The sequence below is a fragment of the Macaca thibetana genome, chromosome 7 (assembly GCF_024542745.1).
Source record: "Macaca thibetana thibetana isolate TM-01 chromosome 7, ASM2454274v1, whole genome shotgun sequence".
Taxonomy (NCBI): Eukaryota; Metazoa; Chordata; class Mammalia; order Primates; family Cercopithecidae; genus Macaca; species Macaca thibetana.
Genome location: NC_065584.1, coordinates 8,339,035 through 8,356,509, shown reverse-complemented (window position 1 = coordinate 8,356,509; position 17,475 = coordinate 8,339,035). Strand labels below are relative to the sequence as shown.

At 50.3% G+C, this 17,475-nt stretch overlaps 1 protein-coding gene across 5 annotated transcripts in view; it reads right to left on the bottom strand.

The window, feature by feature from the left end:
* Positions 1-17,475, bottom strand: part of BCL11B (BCL11 transcription factor B) — a 104,294-nt gene that overhangs the window by 17,241 nt on the left and 69,578 nt on the right. The gene's annotated exons all lie outside the window — the stretch shown is intronic.

Here is a 17,475-nt window from a genome sequence, read left to right as displayed (position 1 = left end):
CTGGTGTTCGTTCAGAAGGGAAAATAAGAGTGCATCATGCACGGTGGCTCACATCTGTAATGCCAGCACTTTGGGAGGCCGAGGTAGGTGGATCACCTGAGGTCAGGAGTTCAAGACCAGCCTGGCCAACACGGTGAAATCCCATCTCTACTAAAAATACAAAAAGTAGCCAGGCATGGTGGCAGGTGCCTGTAGTCCCAGCTACTCTGGAGGCTGAGGCAGGAGAATTGCTTGAACCTGGGAGGCGGAGGTTGCAGTGAGCTGAGGTCATGCCACTGCACTTCAGCCTGGGTGACAGAACAAAACTCCATCTCAAAAAAATAAAAATAAAATAAAAAATAAAAAAATAAGTGCATCATGCAGAGAAGGGAGGGAAGGGGCAGGCCTGCCAGAGGTACTGCATGCCTAAAGGCGGAGGTGGGACTCCAGACTCAAAGAAAGGAAGAACTGAAGGTGAAATTGAAAAGGGGGAGGTTCTGAAAACACGCAAGAAACTTAGCTGAATATAGAGCAAATTCCATTGCTGTAAATCCCATCATAGTGAAAACTTTCCTATTTGTCCATGAAAAATTTCAAGTCCACACTCAAGGCCTACTCAAGTCAAGAATTGTTCAGTATAAGGGAGAATCGCTATGAACAAAAGGATGCAGGTGAACCCTTCAGAGGGCCACCCTTCCCAAGCTGCGAAACCATGAGGTATAAAGGAATGAAACTTAAAATCCAGTCTATGGAGATCACTAGCAAGGAAAGTGGTTTCTATGTTACCCTCTACAGCAGGAGTTCAATGATTCCAGCAAGCCTCACATCTGAATACCCTAGGCCTGTGAATCCACCTTCAGGGACAAGACAGTCCAGGCTATCGGTGGAACAGGGAAGTATTAAAACCGAACTATGGCTGCAGGCACCCTGCACCCGAGATTTCCCAAGACAGTCTCTATTTCAACGGCTCAATTCTTTGGTCAGCCCAGGTATGCAGTTTCAGGCTCAGGAAACAGCCACCCAACCCCAGAATAAAGCAACACTGCCAGCCGCAGGGGTATCACGGCACAGGGTGAAAACAGTGGTGTTTGTCAGTAAGATGGAAGAGCTGGGGCAGGATGCACAGAGCAATTTTCCATGTGGCAAGTCATCTGGAGCATTCGTGAAAAACTACAGCACATTCCTAGAGGCTGTCTTTAGAGGTCCCCCCTTCGGATAAGGCACTGAAATCCACTGGAAATAATAAAGAAGGCGTTGTCAGAGTCCCTTGAAATCTGCTTTCTGTGAACTTCCCTGAAAAGGGCCTACGCTGTTCCGGTGGGTTTTGGTGGGCCGGTAGCTGAGCTCACTTTGATGGTGACGTTCCCCCACGCCGCCCAACATGAGAGTTTTCTGAAAGGATTCTAGAACTCTGGGGACAGGAATTTTGCAGAGAATGTGAAAGAGAAGCACAGAGCAAACCATCCTTATCATTTAATGGACAAATAAAGAGGGAATTAGGAGATAAACAGGCAAGAAAAAGCCAGGAGTCGGCTGCAGGTGTGTGAGCGGGGACCAGTGCGTAGCTGTTTCTCACTCACAGGTAGGATCTCAGTCTCCCCAGAAGCACCCTATGCGGGCCTTCCTCCTCCTCCTCCTCCTCCTCCTCCTCCTCCTCCTCGAGACAGGAAGTCTCCCCTCTCCATAATTCACGACTTCCTTCACCAGGCAAGCCTCCATCTTTCCTTTCTTTAAATCCACAAAAAATCTCTACATTCCACCCCAAGAAGTATGGCAGAGCAGTAAATCTCATTTTAATGGAGTGTACGTTTAGCTCCAAGGAGATAATTGACGTTATGGAGAGCCTCGCCACCGAGTTATATAGGTTAGCTAATGCAGAGGGGACTCATTACCGACACACTACAAACAAGTAGTAATATATGTATATTGTTCTGAGTGGCGTTAGAGCAAAAGTGTTGCGGTCCGCAGGGATTGATAAAGCACAAGAAAACAGCAGATATGCACTTGTAAATTTGTCTCATTTGTCTCTGAAGTTAAAGGTTATTCCCTTGTTCTGAATTTGTAATAAAAACATGCTAGCCCAGGGTTTGTGGAGAATGTTTGAATATTTAAATTGTGTATAATGATAGGCAATTATAGGGTAAAAAACTGGACCTTATGAATGGGGGGATCACCGTTTGGATCACCAAGTGTTTTCTTTTATCTTTAATGCATTTTGCAAGTAATTTCCCCCCAATGGGGTCCAGAGACCATTAGCCAGTCCCACAACCACTAACCAGTAACTAACCGAGCTTCGGTTTGCCTGGGTAGATGGGCTCTTTTCCTTCTTTTTTCTTTTCCTTTCTTTTGTTAGTTTTATTTCCTTCGATATGCAGAGTACATCTCTCCAACCAAGGGCTGGCCTGGGGCTGGGGCTGGGGCTGGGGCTGGGGCTGGGGCTGAGGCTGGGGCTGAGGCTGAAACCGTGGCCTCTCTGTCCCCAGCAGGTCAGTTTGTCTTTCTGGGGAAGGACGAGGCTGGCCATAGGGAGAGGCCTGAGGCGCAGGGTGTGAATTTCCTCTGCCCCTTGCAATGGGCTCCCTTCTCCCCAACCCTCTCCCAGGAGGAGGGCCGGGGACTGGCGGGGAGCCCCAGCTGTGCCACCGGCTTGGGGCGGGGGATGGCGCTGCGGCTCCTGCGGCTGGAGCCCAGGTGCCCGCCTGGCCAAGTCCGCCGTCGGCCCAGGTTAACCAACTGCAGTGCTAGAGTAACTCCAGCCAGCTTGTCACCGAGCACAAAAGTCATCAGCCAGTGAATGTTCTTTTCTGCACCACAATTAAGACGAATCAATACGACGTGCCACAAATGGTATTTTACTCTCAATAAGAACTCGAGCTGAGTTTATTCAGAATATTTTAGCGCTTCCCCGGGGGATTTTGGGCCGACGCAGATGGCAAATAAAGTACTCAGCCTAAGGCTACAGCACATTATGGTAATTCTAATGTCAGATGTACTTTAATATACAGCTCTATTTAATCACCCCATTATTTCACATTTCCATATGAAAAACCTGCGGCACTTCAGCGGCGCTTTGCCTCTGCCACAGTGCCAAGCTTCCTCCAGCCGCTGCTGGCTGCCGGGACGTGGTCATCTCGCCAGGCACAGCCTGACAGTGCCGACGTTACCGGGTGCCCGGATGCGCAGCCGAGCTGCCTGGTGCCGCTAGAACATCAGAGGACTCTAAGACGCACCGAACGCCACCATGGGAGGTTATGGAAGGGAAGCTGCACGCACACTACATGCACACACACATGCAGGTTCACAAGAAAATGCAGGGGGCGGTGTGTGTCCACATAGCACACACACACACCCACACACAAACACACACACAGTGTACAGGAGAGAAACTAATGTCAACAAGGAGTTACACCCACGCTCCTAACACAGCCCTCTCCAGACACCAACGCCCCAGCACGGTGGCTACTGGGTCAGCAGCTAGATCCAATCACACCGCTGGCTCCAGCCTGTGGTCCTCAGCAGCTGTGCCCATTGGTTCTCCCAGGACTGCCCCCCACCCATGAGGGCAGGATAAAGGCATCATCGACACCAAGGGGCAGGAGGAGGCCAGGCTGGTGACAAAGCCAGAGGGGAGTGCACGAGGTAGAGTGGGGGATGAGAAGGGCTGGGAAACAGCTGCCCATACTGGGTGACCTGGAGCAAGGAGGCTCCCAAGATGACCCCTGTAGGGGACTAGGGGCACTAGGGAACCTGAAGCCTAGAGGTCCAGGCCCAGGGGAGGTGGAGTTCTGTGAATTCCAAGTGGCAGGAGCACCTCAAGGCTGGCTGGGCTGGCTGGCAGAAGCAGGAGTGTGGGCTAAGCCCAGGAAATTACTCTCAAGGCACTCCAAGGAAGCCCAGCACAGCACCTGCTGACAATCCAATTCTAGATTTCCCAAAGACAGGTTTTGCTGATGGATGCTGGCACCTGACCCTACTGGGTGTCCCAGTAATGAGCCAACATTTAAAGCCACATAACATGGAAACAGTTATAGCATATGTCTTTAAAACAAGGCACTTGGGCCGGGCACAGGTGCTCACACCTGTAATCCCAGCACTTTGGGAGGCTGAAGCAGGCGGATCACGAGGTCAGGAGATCAAGACCATCCTGGCTAATACAGGGAAACCCCGTCTCTACTAAAAGTACAAAAAAATAGGTGGGCGTGGTGGCATGCACCTGTAGTCCCCAGCTACCCGGGAGGCTGAGGCAGGAAAATTGCTTGAACCCAGGAAGTGGAGGCTGCAGTGAACCGAGATGGCACCACTGCACTCCAGCCTAGGCAACAGAGTGAGACTTCATCTCAAATAAAACAATAAAATAAAAATAAATAAAAAATAAAAAATAATATTTTTTAAAAAGGCACTTGCCTGTGCCTTTTTCCTTTTTTTTTCTTTTTTTTTTTTTTTTTTTTTTTGAGACAGAGTCTCGCTCTGTCACCCAGGCTGGACTGCAGTGGTGCAATCTCGGCTCACTGCAAGCTCCGCCTCCCGGGTTCACGCCATTCTCCTGCCTCAGCCTCCCGAGTAGCTGGGACTACAGGCTCCCGCCACCACGCCCGGCTAATTTTTTGTATTTTTTAGTACAGATGGGGTCTCACCGTGTTAGCCAGGATGGTCTCTATCTCCTGACCTCATGATCCACCCGCCTGGGCCTCCCAAAGTGCTGGGATTACAGGCGTGAGCCACCGCGCCCGGCCGTCTGTGCCTTTTTTTGTCTTGTTTTGTTGTTTTTTTAGCTAGGTCCCATTCCTAACAATGGGGAGAAAAATCTCTAAGGGAAGGAGGGAAGTGGAAGGAAGGAAAGGAGGGAGGAAGGGCAGTAAAACTGAGAAAGTTCCAACACACACTGCCAAAACCACTGGCAAATTTCTCAAAAGCATCCGTTCACGAATAAGGCTATCAGTAAGCTAATTCTAGAAAGAAGAGTTGTCCTAAAGCTCGGCATTGGGAAATATTTCAGAGAAAAACTGCGTGAGTGTTTGAAGGTACAGATGTCTGACCTACCTGGCCATTCCAACTCCTACAGGTGCGACTGTGACAGACAGCTCACCACCTCCACTCCCACTGCCCGCTTCAGCCACACGGGGGGTCACCCTCCAATCAGGGTCATCCTGTTACTTCTTTTTAAAATATACTTTGGGGGTAAAATCTAACAATGGAAATTCAGTCCCAATTTTCAAGGCCGTTGATTCTACTCTTTTATTATTGATTATTCTTGAGCCTCAAAATAGATTATAATATTCCCCCAGGCTTTTTCTGGGTTGTTGTCAGTTAGAAAAAACAGGCTAGAACAGTGGTTCTCAACTGAGGGCTGTTTTGCCCCTCTAGGAAACCTGTGGCAATATTTGGAGATATTTGTGATTGTCAAGAGTGAGGGGCTTAGGCTTGGGGTGCTACTGGCATCTAGTGGGGAGAGGCCAGGGATGCCACTGCACATCTACAATGCACAGGACATCTCCCCAGCAAAGGATGAGCCAGTCCACATAGCAACTGTCCCAAAAGTGGGCAGCCCTGGGCCACACCCATCAACTTAAACACTGGCTTCCTTGTGGGCACTGCCCCTAAATCTAAAGAAAATAGACTGAAAGAGAAAGTGGGGAGTCAGGAAGAGAGTGGGAAAGGGAGAAAGAGGTGGAGAGAACTGAAAAGACAGAGAGAAGAGGAGTGGCCCACACCATCTACTTCTGGCAATAAAGAAGCTGTGGAATCCCAGTCAATTTCATCATTGTAGAAATCATTTGAATTCCAGAGTTGCCTGAAGCTGAGAATCCAGGGCTCCTAGGGAACTCCGCGCCTTGTGAAGGGGGAAGGCAGCCTGAAATGGCAGAGGGGGCAGGGGGACTGCATTTGTCAGCAACCCCCTGCCTGCCCACAGCCCTCCACCAAAAAAAAAAAAAAAAAAAAAAAAACTCCGAGTGACTTCCCTCCAGAGCTGGGCTTGGCCACTAAGGCAGGGATGTCAGGGGCTGCCCTAGATTTGGTGGCTCAGCTGTGAGCCCTGCAACGGCGGCTGCAGGAGATGAAAAACAAATATACTTCCTGAAGTCAAAGAGATAAAAATACAATTTCTGCTGCGTATGCCACTCTCTCATGCAGCAGCAACACTTATGTGGGGTGACGGGGGGAGGAGGATGACCACGCAAGCTTAAGTGATTTTTTTTTAAACACGATCCAGAGAGATTACATAAAAAGTACAATTAAGGGACGCTCAGAATCCCGAGGCCTTCAAGAACGTGCTGCCTCCAGAATATTTTTAGAACAATCACTGGAGTGATTCTTCTTAGTTGTAGAAACACTCCAAATCAGAAAGTCAATTTTTCCTCTATTTGCAGAAGTGAGCTGGCTCCACTGGACGGAATGCGTGTGTTTTGCTTGGCGGCTGTTCATAATACTGTCTTGGCAGCGTTTCCTTGGAGCGCACACGGTGAACCTGGCTCTCGCATACAGTAGCACTTTCATTTTAAGCGCCCCAGCCACGCTTCCCTAATAACAGCCTGGGAACTGCAAAACCCCTGTAAGCCCAGCCCTTTAAATGGGGAACAGAGCAGGGCTTTCGGGACCCCGCTCGCCACAATAGGGACTGTAAACTGGGGCTGGTGCTTTCAATCAAGAAACGTGGCTCTCGTTAGAAGGCGGAAAATAAAACAATGCCGGCACGTTCTGGGGACCACAGCATGCTACCTTTCGCCTTGTCCTCACCACACACACACAGGCCCAGCCCTGTGGCCTCCTCTACCCTCCTGCTGTCCTGCCAGGTACCAGGTGTACCAGACCGGCTGAAATTTGGATGGGAAGGGACATGGCAACTTGGGAACCACACTGGGGTTGGGGCTGTGGGCCAGAAAGATCTGATTCTCCTGCTTCCTAGCCTTGGCTGAACATGAATGAGTGAGCTCAACTGTGAGCTCCAAGTTCCTTATCCATAAATGCAAGTGACATCTGTACTGAGGATGGTGGGAAGATTCCAGAGCATGCATGGAAGAGTCCTGTCTCTGGTCGGTGCTCAATAGAGAATGCTATTTAATGATCAAAATGTAAATGAGTGAATGAATGAATGAGTGAATGACTGAGTGGATAAAAGAGTGAATGAATGAATGACTGAATGAATGAATGAGTAAATTAGTGAATAAGTGAATAACTCAGTGAATGAATGAGTGAGTGAATGAATGAGTGGATAAAAGAGTGAATAAATGAATGAGTGAGTGAATGAAGAAGTGAGTGAATTAGTGAATAAGTGAATAACTAAGTGAATGAATGAATGAGTGAATAAATGAGTGCAAGACAGCAGGATGGGGCTAAGAGGGGCTAAGATGAGATGGGACTGCTCATGAACAAACCCCCAAACTCCTCTCTGTCACCGATCAGCCACCGTGGTCAGTCATTGCCACCAAGGAGTGTCATTCAAAAGGGGCCTTCCAGGTACAATTTCAGCCCCTCCCTGGCATCAAGAAATGTAGTGATTTCAGCCTCTTAGAACTGGCTCATCACCACTCTCTCTGTTCACACACTCCTCTTTCTTTCTCTCTATGTTGTTTACAAAGGTTTCATTATGTTTTCAACTAATCAGAAAGGCCCCGCTAATACACAATTAACATGTGATTATAAAAAAAATTAAAATAGCTTCCAGAAGAAGGAAATGTAATTAAGTAGAGAATGCTTTTCAATAAGTGCTTGCTTTAACCCATTGTCAGAACACAGTCTACGTTCGTCCACAATGCCTGGAACAGATGCCAAGGGCAGAATGTTAAAAGGAAGTTAAAAAAAAAAAGGGACATTATCTTCTGGGGGAATAATAGCCATCAACTTGGCACAACATGCTGGAGAACTCAGATTCTGGCTGCAGAGGAGAGACCTTCCCCTAATCCTCTTACCTCTCTTTTCTGAAGAAAAAAAAAAATTTTACCTTCTAAAAAAATGAAATAAATGATTAAAGCCAAATCTAAGAGAGTAAGAATACATATAACTAAATAGAGAAACCAACAGCCAAACGCACACACTAACAAACTCCACTGCCAACAGAAGTTCTGGTCCAGACCATGAAAAGGGTTTGATAGCACTCCTTTTTAATCAAGTCTGTGATCATTTTGTTTCAAATTATTTCTGGCCAAATTTCAGAAGGGATCTGTCTTTTAAAAAACCCCAAATCTAAAATGCACTTGTAGACTCCTGTTTGAGAAGCAGGCTGACCAATCTGAAGGATTTTGTTATTTTTCCTCCTTCTCTGCAGCCTTCCCAAAGCAGTGCTCCAGCCAATGAGATCCAGCCATTTTATTGGCCCCATGCTTATCAATGTAAACGGGGGCACTGGGGGTTTCAATGGTTTCTGCCAGCCAATATGGCCCCAAAGCAAATGGCAAATTCAATGATTTTCCAAGGAATGGGAATGTTGTGAGAAACGTGCATGGCCCCGCACATGAATTCTTCCAAACATGATGGAGAAGTCGAAATATCAGGAAGCTCAGGGCAGGTGACAGGGCGACCACCTGGACACCTGTCCTCCCTCCTCATAGCCCCAACACAGACAGAGCAAGTGCTGCTGGCCCTGGACTGTCCCCTAACAGCAGAAGTCACAGTCAGCAAACCGCCAAAGCCTTCCCTGGACTGCACTGACTTACAGAACACACCCAGGTCTGGTAAGATGGGCCCACCAAGGAGCCAGTGCTCCTGGACAACATCCCTGGGGGTTGCAGGGCCAGGAAGAGGCCTGTAGGCATGGCCAAAGCTCTATCCTTCTAGGCTTCTGCCCTGTGGACTACTCAGAACCCCATCCAGTGTTGCCCATGCACCTTGAGCAAAGGACTGAATACTTCGGGTTTCTATTCCAAACCAGCCATGACTCGGCAGTTATTAGCTGGGCAACCCTGGGGAAGGTACGTAACTTCTCTGAATCTGTCCTTTGGTGTGAAATGCCTTGTCTGCCAAATGGCCCCCAGAGGAAGCTAATATTTTCCCTGTCGCTCAGGGGAGAAAGGTGAGATTCAACTGGGTTGTGTGGCTGGTCCTACAGGAAGTGAAGGAGCTGGGACCCAGGCTTGGATGACTTGGCTCAAAAGCAGTCTCAACCGTGCTTGGATGACTTGGCTCAAAAGCAGTCTCAACCGTGCAGCAGATGGCCTTCGATAATAGCAACCCCCGAGGATGCAGACAGGCCTGAACTACGGGGACCCGACCAGTAGGACCTTGGTCAGTCCTTACCAGGATCCCATCTTACCTCAGCTCTTAAGTGCAGAAGCCAAGGATCAGGAACAAAGTGCGTCTACCCAAGGCCATCCAGGCAACAAGGCAAGTCCAGCCAGCCTTCCCTTGCTCCTTCCACTAATAAGTCACCTTAGCACAGAGCCATCTCCCCCAGGTGCACAGATGGGAAAATGAAGGCTGCCCAGCAGGCAGAAAGGGCTTCCTGAGGTCGCACAGTCCAAGGATGAGGCTGGTGCAGGAACTCGAGCCTTCGGACTCCTTTTCTACCCAGATGATCAGGGGATTGAAAAGTACCTAAAGCGAGCCGAGATGCATTCTCAGGAAATGTACGGAGCGAACCACCTGGCTTCCCGACCTGTACTTTCAAGCCCCACTGTCAAATCCACCACAGACACCAACACAGTGGTCTACTCTGACCCAGGGCTCCTCTGAAAGAAAAGGAAGAGAAGTTGCCCAGGACTCTCCAGTATTCCCCACACCTTCTCTGTGGGGCTTCCCCAGCACTTCCATTTCGCAGGTGAGACCAGAATGCTGAAGGCGAATGGGGCACCCAGCATTCTATCCTTGCCCACACCACCACACACCACAGCCCCCAAGCCAGGAAAACTGCACTGGGCTTTGCACCCCCGAAACAATGGCTGGCCCTTGTTGAGCACTTGCTGAGTGCCTCAATGTATCTTCATGAACCCCCACAAGATTCGTATGCCTTGGAATCCACATGGAGGATCCGGAGGATCCAAGCTCAGAGAGGTAAAGCAACCCACCTGAGGTCACACGGCTTACATCCATCCCAGGGCCTGCAGCAGGGAAAGCGCTCAAAATAAAGCATAAGTAAGTTTCCTTGAGCTAACACCCCACCCCAAGGATGACAGGCCCCTACAGAGTGGGAGCCTCGTCCCAGTCATCCCTGTCACCCCTCACCACCCAACACCATCTGAAACATAGTAGGTGCTCAGCCAACACCTGCTGGACTGAGCTGACACAGCCCTCCTGCCTGCTGCCCAGAAGAGCCCTTAAAATTCTACAGTCTGCACCCGCCCCTTGCGTCTGCGTGGCGCAGCGAGAACTGACAATTCTTCCTAGATAAATATCTGGTAAGAAGTCGGGAAACAATTAAAACTAGAAGCTAATAAATGATGAAGAAGCCCATGAGCCAAGTCCTGGCCCACTTCCCAGTCTTCATTCATGCATCAAAAAAAAACCCAGCGGTCTGAGGCTTCGAGAGGGCAGCTGGGTGGTGGGGCTGTCCAGCGTAATATAAATGGGAATGAGATGGGATCGAAGGTGCTCGTTGCATTCCCAACAGCGAACACCATCTCCCAACGCTGCCCCCCAGCCCGTGTCTCCCCAGCCCAAGCCCTCTTCTCGGGGAACACATGACAGATGATCTTGTAACCAGGCAACCAGGGGAGGAGGAAAGGTTCCAAAGTTCCTCTACATGAGCAAGGACAGCAGCGTTTTTATCCGAGTGGTGACTGGGGCACAGCACCGTGATACGTTCTGTGGACCTGAAAAAAACAGGGGCTGGGGGTGCACTAGCCACTCCTCCAACGTGAAGACCTCAGTGTCCTGGCATCCTCCCCTTCCCCTCCTGAGCCAGGCCAGCCAGCCCATCTTTCAGGGAGACGGCTCCATGTCCCCGACTATCCTGGTCAAAGCTGTTCCCAGCGGGTTGAAAACCTAAAGGCCTAGGCCACAGCAGCTTTCACTTTGCAGCGGCTCACGTGCCCTGACCATTCCCTGTCTGCAGCTGTCTTCACAGATGCCCCCCAAGATTCCCCGGAGCTGAAGCCTCAGCAGTTCCACTGGTCAGCTGCACACTGGATAGATGTTTGGCCACCATCAGAGAGGATACCTGTGTCCATAAGAGAGGGGACCTTGCAAACGGAACAGGAGCTCTGTGTGCAGTGAGTGTGCAAACCCATCCACTCAAAAAATCCAAATGCTTGCCAAGGCCATGTGACACACCTCAAACGCTGAACTTTTTCACATGAGCACCTCATAAGCCAGGCATTTTCTCAACCAAGGCTACACGGGATCCTCACCAGTTGGGATTATCACACGGTGATGTTGAGGCTCAGGGCTGGAAGGAGGAAAGGGAACATTTACCAAGAACTTTCCATGTTCCCGTTCCTTCCATGTTCGGAACCTGGCCCAAAGGTTTCACATTCATAATCCCAGGGAGTTTATTCTCAGACTGGAAGCATACCCATTTTGTTACAGGGGAAGGAACTGAGGCCCAACACCAGACCAGAAGCTAAATGCATGCCTTTCCACTTCCCCAGCCTGCACCTTCTCGGGCTACACGACATCCCTTTGCTAACACTGTCTGTTTTTAGGGCACCGTCTAGGGATACAGTTGGCAGCAGTGGGTCAGAAGCAATGAGCAGATGAGTGAGAGGAGGACCCCAGGGCAGAAGGGGACGCCTACAGGGACCCAGTGTGTGCCAGGCACTGCCCTAGGGCTTAAAGACAGCCCTAGCCCCTCCCTTGCCAGTGAGCTGAAGGCAGTTTGCAAAGCAAGGTCTCCCAGTCTGGATTCAGGGCAGAGCTGTCATTTTATCTCTTTCTTTCCAATATCCATAGTACCCTTAATAAAGAAAATGAGTGAAGTTGGAAAATTGAAGATTGGAAAGAGAATTTTTTTTTTTCACGAGGCAAGCCTCCCGTTCATTCCTTTGGGTGTCAGAGGGTGGTGAGGGGTGCTCCAGGGAGGAAATGAAGCCCTTGCTGTGGGGAGGAGGATTCACCTCATATCTAATAAGGTTCTTCTGACAACGCCAAGATACACACCCCGCACGCACTCTTCCTCGCCGCGTGAATAGAATATGATTATTTCTAACGTCTCTATCTGAAAGGAAATGACCACAGCCAGAAACGAAGCAGACAGACGGCTGGAGCGGAGACTCAGAGACGGAAGCCATCAACTGGACAGCTGGGTGCGAGGGAGACCTCCTCACCAAGTGTCCCCCTTTCTGGGTCATGCACCCCCAGCCCCAGAAGAGGATAGCAGACTCTGCTGTGCAGGCCCCTGACTTCCAATTTGAAGCCGCAAGCCAGGTATGGAAATCAGAGCAATAAAGAGACGATGCCTCCCAGATGCACAGGACGCTGGCTGTGTCGGGAAGCTATCCATCACAGCTGGCTGACACGCGTGGGCTTAGTGTGTATCCCCCTGATCCATCGAAGGGCTGGATGGTTTTCTGGGAAGTGGGAGGAGGGGCTAATGAAACCACAAGGTTGGCAGAGACTGCCGATGCAGAGTGCCCAGCTAGAAACTTTTCTTTCCACTGAGCAAAAGTGACTGCAACTTTTGAGATCAATGTCACCGCACTGTCTGATTTTCAAGGAAAATTTTCTTCTTGTAGAAACCTTTACAGATTCAGACAAGGATATGGAAGGAAATATAATCCACCAAAATAACTTCTCTTAAAATGTCAATGTTTCCTTTCGGTCCCTTTCCTGTGGATTCAGATAGACAAGAACACACAGACGTCGAATAGCTGAGCTCTTGCTGTATACAGTTTTGATCTGTGCTTGACATTTTCCCACATCGCTAGAAGTGCCCTGACATCATTACTTTCAATTGCTGGGTAATGTTCCATCCTATGGCTGGGACATGTTTATTTCACCACTCTCTTTTCCACGATTATAGGGACGCTGCAGGTGTGTGCGTATGAGCCTATGCATGTCCCTGGTTAGTCTTCAGGCTGTGGTCCTGGAAGTAGAATTCCTGGATCGAACGGTATGAAAGGTTTCGGAACACGTTCTCAGCCATAGCCCCAGCCTTCCAAACAGAGTGCACCTTCCAAAGTGCACTGCTTTGCACTCAGCAGAACAGCCCCGTCTGGGCTAATCCTAACACACGAGAATACCTGTTCCACCCCTCCCCTGGTCAGCAAAAAACTTTCCACTTAATCAATAGTTTTAGAAAACCTTCAGTGACTGGGGCTGGCAGACTTCCAACTCTCTGCACTCCTCCAGGCTGACTAGGTCAGCCATCCCCAAGTGCACCCCAGCCCCGTGACACACCAGAGCATCTCGCTCAGACTCCCCGGACGCCACTTGCTCACCACTGAAGGACGCTTTGCGCGGGGCCATTGTCCACAAACAATCATTTTTTTAAAAAACAAACAGAAAGGAAGCATCACTGACACTTTTGCGATACTTGTCCGCTTCCTGAAAATGTGAGATAATGAATAAAAATGTTCATTACTGAATTATTCACTTTTCCTCCCTGATCCACGTCCTGGTAATTACCGTGACCAGCCTAATAAAAACTGCTACAAACCGAAGGTCAACTGGCAGTTAGAAGTGTTCATTTTCATTTCAATGTATTCATCTCTGGCTCCTAATGGCCTCATTTTCTCCCATGCTCCTTAATAAATACCACTGAATTACAGGTTAAATAGCTAAATTAAATTATTGCAATTACAGCGTGCAGAGCCCTGAATCTGGGTTTACCTTTCCCAGTTCAATTAGAGGCGAAGTTTCAACAGCCGAGGAATTCTGATTGCTGTCAATATCCTCAATGGCTGAGAATCTGCACAGACGCCCAGATATTTGCTGAGAGGGTTCATTCCCCCTTCTTGTTTCTGAGGGACTGATTGGAGCGCTCTCGACTGAAACAGAATCACACAATCAAAAGTGGTTTTTGGAAAGCGACCACAAGGCATAATTGATTCTTTTTGACTGAAAAGGGAGAAGACTTAGCAGGGTTCTGGCTAAATGCTGTGTGTGTGTGTGTGTGTGTGTGTGTGTGTGTGTCCATGCGCGCGCGCGTGCACGTGTGTGCGTGTGCGTATGTGTGTGTGTACACAAAAGAAAAATCCCCGTCTTCTAAAGGGGAAAAGTACATTTCAATAAATACAGACCCTCTGTTTTTCATGCCACCGGCCCACAATTATTTTACGGGTCCACATTAAAGAACTTCCTCATTATTTAAATATATTCGAACGCTTGTTGCTATTGCCTCACCACAGGATTAATTATCCAACATCCCTTATAAGACAGAGTGTCTTAATAATACAGCGTGCCTGGGAAGGAAAAAAAAAAAAAAAAAAAAAAAAAAAACCTTGCCAGTTCTGTTTTCCCAAATCCCAAGATATGAGAGTCTATTTCTTGTGAAAGAGCTCCCCCTGACTTCTCCATCCCTCGGCTTCGAAAGGCACCAAATTCCACCACAGACAGGGACTCTCGTCTTTTTTTTTTTTTTAAACAGTCTTATTAACACACATCACGGGTGCGTGGTGAAACCCCATGAGGCCCACTGTGAGAATTTGGGAATCCAGGACCCTGCAGGGGTCTGCAGCTAAGAGAAGAACCTGCTGTCCTGGCGCAGGAGCACAGGCGCTGGTCAGCCTTGGGGAGCTCAGATTCCACCCAGAACGGGCAGGGGAGGGGCACTGGGCTGAAGCCCCATTCGGAGCTCTGTCATTCCCACTCAGAAAGCCCAGGGCCGTGCCAGGCCAAGTGCTAAGAAGCCAATATCCATGGCTGGAGCTAGAGGACATGGGCAGTGCCCAAGATCACTGGCACAGGCACAGCTGGCCATGCAAGGCAAGGCGTCTGCTGACATCTGGAAGCCCTCCAACTGCAACAGGCCTCCTCTGGGGACCTGGGCATCTGTCCCTCAGAGAGGTGAGAAAATCTCTGCCTGGGCCCAGGGATGCCACTTTGCCCAAGAGGCAGCAAGGCGGGGCATCTATCTTCAGACCACATGGCCCACCCATCTGGACACCCAGCAAATGCCAGCTCCGGGGCTGGGTCACAGACCCACATGGCCACATGTCCCTGGCATGGCGCAGGAGGCTGGCACAGACACTACTGGAGCTAACCCAGGATGGAATGAGAGCCAGCAAGTCCTGGACAAGAAGCTTCCAGAGGGCAGAGACTGCCTGCATGTGGCTCACCTCGGAGCCTGGGACCCTCCCCCAAGGCCTGGCACAGAGCAGCCCCTGGTCAATATTAGCTGACTCAAACTGCATGGGAAGCAGCCCCCCAGCGGTCCACAGGCTGGCCAGGGGGAGTCCAGCCTCCCTATCCTTTATCCTCTCCGACCAGACTTTGCTGTCTTGGGGAAGTGGCACAGCCAGACCCAGCATGGGAGGAGAAGCCAGGGCACCAAGGCAGGTCAGACAGTGGAGACACAGCACCCCCCACCAGGCCTCCAGCATTTTCCTAAGAGCAGGATCAAAGCCGCAGAGGATCCCAGTTCTCCGAGGGAAGTGGCCAGTAGCCCGTGCAAATCATTTCTACAGAGGAAAACACAACTCTCACCAGGGATTTCTCACCCTGGAAGCAAAACCAAGGTTCATTGTAAAGAATGCCTGAAAAGCAAATTGACCTTCACCGGCTGAAGAGCAGTCGGTAGTTAAAAAGTTGTCACACACAAGCAACAGTCCAAATACTGTTTTAAGGGAGGGCGGGACACAAATGGTGACTGGGCGATGCTCCTCTCTCATCTAGAGCCTGATGAAAGCCTGCGGCAACCTGAATCGCTGTCATCATCATCACCATATCACAGGGGGCTTCCTCCCTGCTTAGAGATGAGAAACACAAGGCTCAGAGAGGTGGAGTAACTTGTCCAAGGTCACACAGCCAGAAGCCCCCGCCTCCCATGACAAGGCTACTCCCTAGGGAAACAGACCTGCCCCCAGTCCCTGTCCTGGCCCTGTGTTCACCCTGCTCTGCTCCCAGCAGCCACCCGGGCTGTCTCTCTGTACCCTGTCCCAGGTCCCTGGTGCTGCACTGCCCTGGCACATCCCAGAAGTGTCTCCTCGCTCACACCCAACACTGGCATTCCCTCTGCCTTGTGCAGCTGCCCCTCCACTGTGCCCACTGGGAAAGTCTTTGCCTCACATTTGGGCTCAGACTCCCTTGCAGAGCTCCTGGCCTCCCTTTGACCATCCCTCGGTGTCTCACACTGCTCCCGGGCTCTATGCTGGGGTGACCCCAAGGAGCTGAACCCTTCCTCTCTATTTCTGGTGACCAGAACAATGCTAGGCTCCAAGGGGGGTCCTTGAGCACACAACAGGTAGGAAGAAATCGGGGCATCAGCCAGAAACACTCGCCTCTTTTTTTTCGGTAGAGACAGCTCGCTCTGTTGCCCAGGCTGGAGTGCAGTGGCTCGATTACCACTCACTGCAGCCTCAACCTCTTGGGCTCAAGCAATTCTCCCCACCTCAGCCTCCCGATTAGCTGGGATTATAGGCACGCACCACCACACTCGGCTGATTTTTTTTTTTTTTTTTTTTTTTGAGACGGATTCTCACTCTGTCGCCAGGCTGGAGTGCAGTGGCGCCATCTCGGCTCACTGCAATCTCTGCCTCCCAGGTCCAAGCAATTCTCCTGCCTCAGCCTCCCAAGTAGCTGGGACTATAGGTGAGTGCCACCACGCCCAGCTAATTTTTGTACTTTTAGTAGAGACGGGGTTTCACCATGTTGGCCAGAATGGTCTCAATCTCTTGACCTCGTGATCCATCTGCCTCAGCCTCCCAAAGTGATGGGATTACAGGCGTGAGCCACCGTGCCCAGCCTAATTTTTTTATTTTTTATTTTTGTGTAGAGACGGGATCTCACTATATTGCCCAGGCTGGTCTCAAACTCCTGGACTCAAGTTATCCTCCCACCTCAGCCTCCCAAAGTGCTGAGATTACAGATGTGAGTCACTGCATAGACAGCCACTGGCCTCTTTATAAGCACCAGAGTCACTTGTTTCTGGTGAAAGTTTTGCATGTGGTAGGAGCTTCTAAGAGTTCTTTTTTCCTGCTTTTTCTTTTAATAGGCCCATCCCAGGAGGACACTTGCGCCTCCCAGCTTGCCAGCTCACTGCCCTGCCATCAGAGAAGGTGTTGGGAGCAATTTCATGATCAGCCGAAAATGTGCCTTGATGTGGAAGAGGACAGCCCAGTCCTGGAGCAGAAATGACAAACAAGACAGCTTCCTGCTGAAGCCACGCACAGCGCAAGGAGTGCAGCTGAGGACTCACAGGGATGGGAGGGAGAGAGAGGGAGGCAGGGCCCACAGAGCCCTGGGGAGGGAGCAGGGGCCACCCGTCGGCCTCTAGAGCCCAAGTCTAACAGTCCTCGTGGCTACAGGGCAGTCCAACCTCCCCAGCCCCAGCCTCATTCAGCCTCGCTCACGGCAGGGAACAGTGAGTGAGGCCAAGGCCACCTGGAGCCGGTAGAACAAGCCTGGGGTCTCATGCAGTGCTGCCCCTGCCGAGTGACCCGGAAGCGTCCCTTCTCCTCTCTGGGTTCT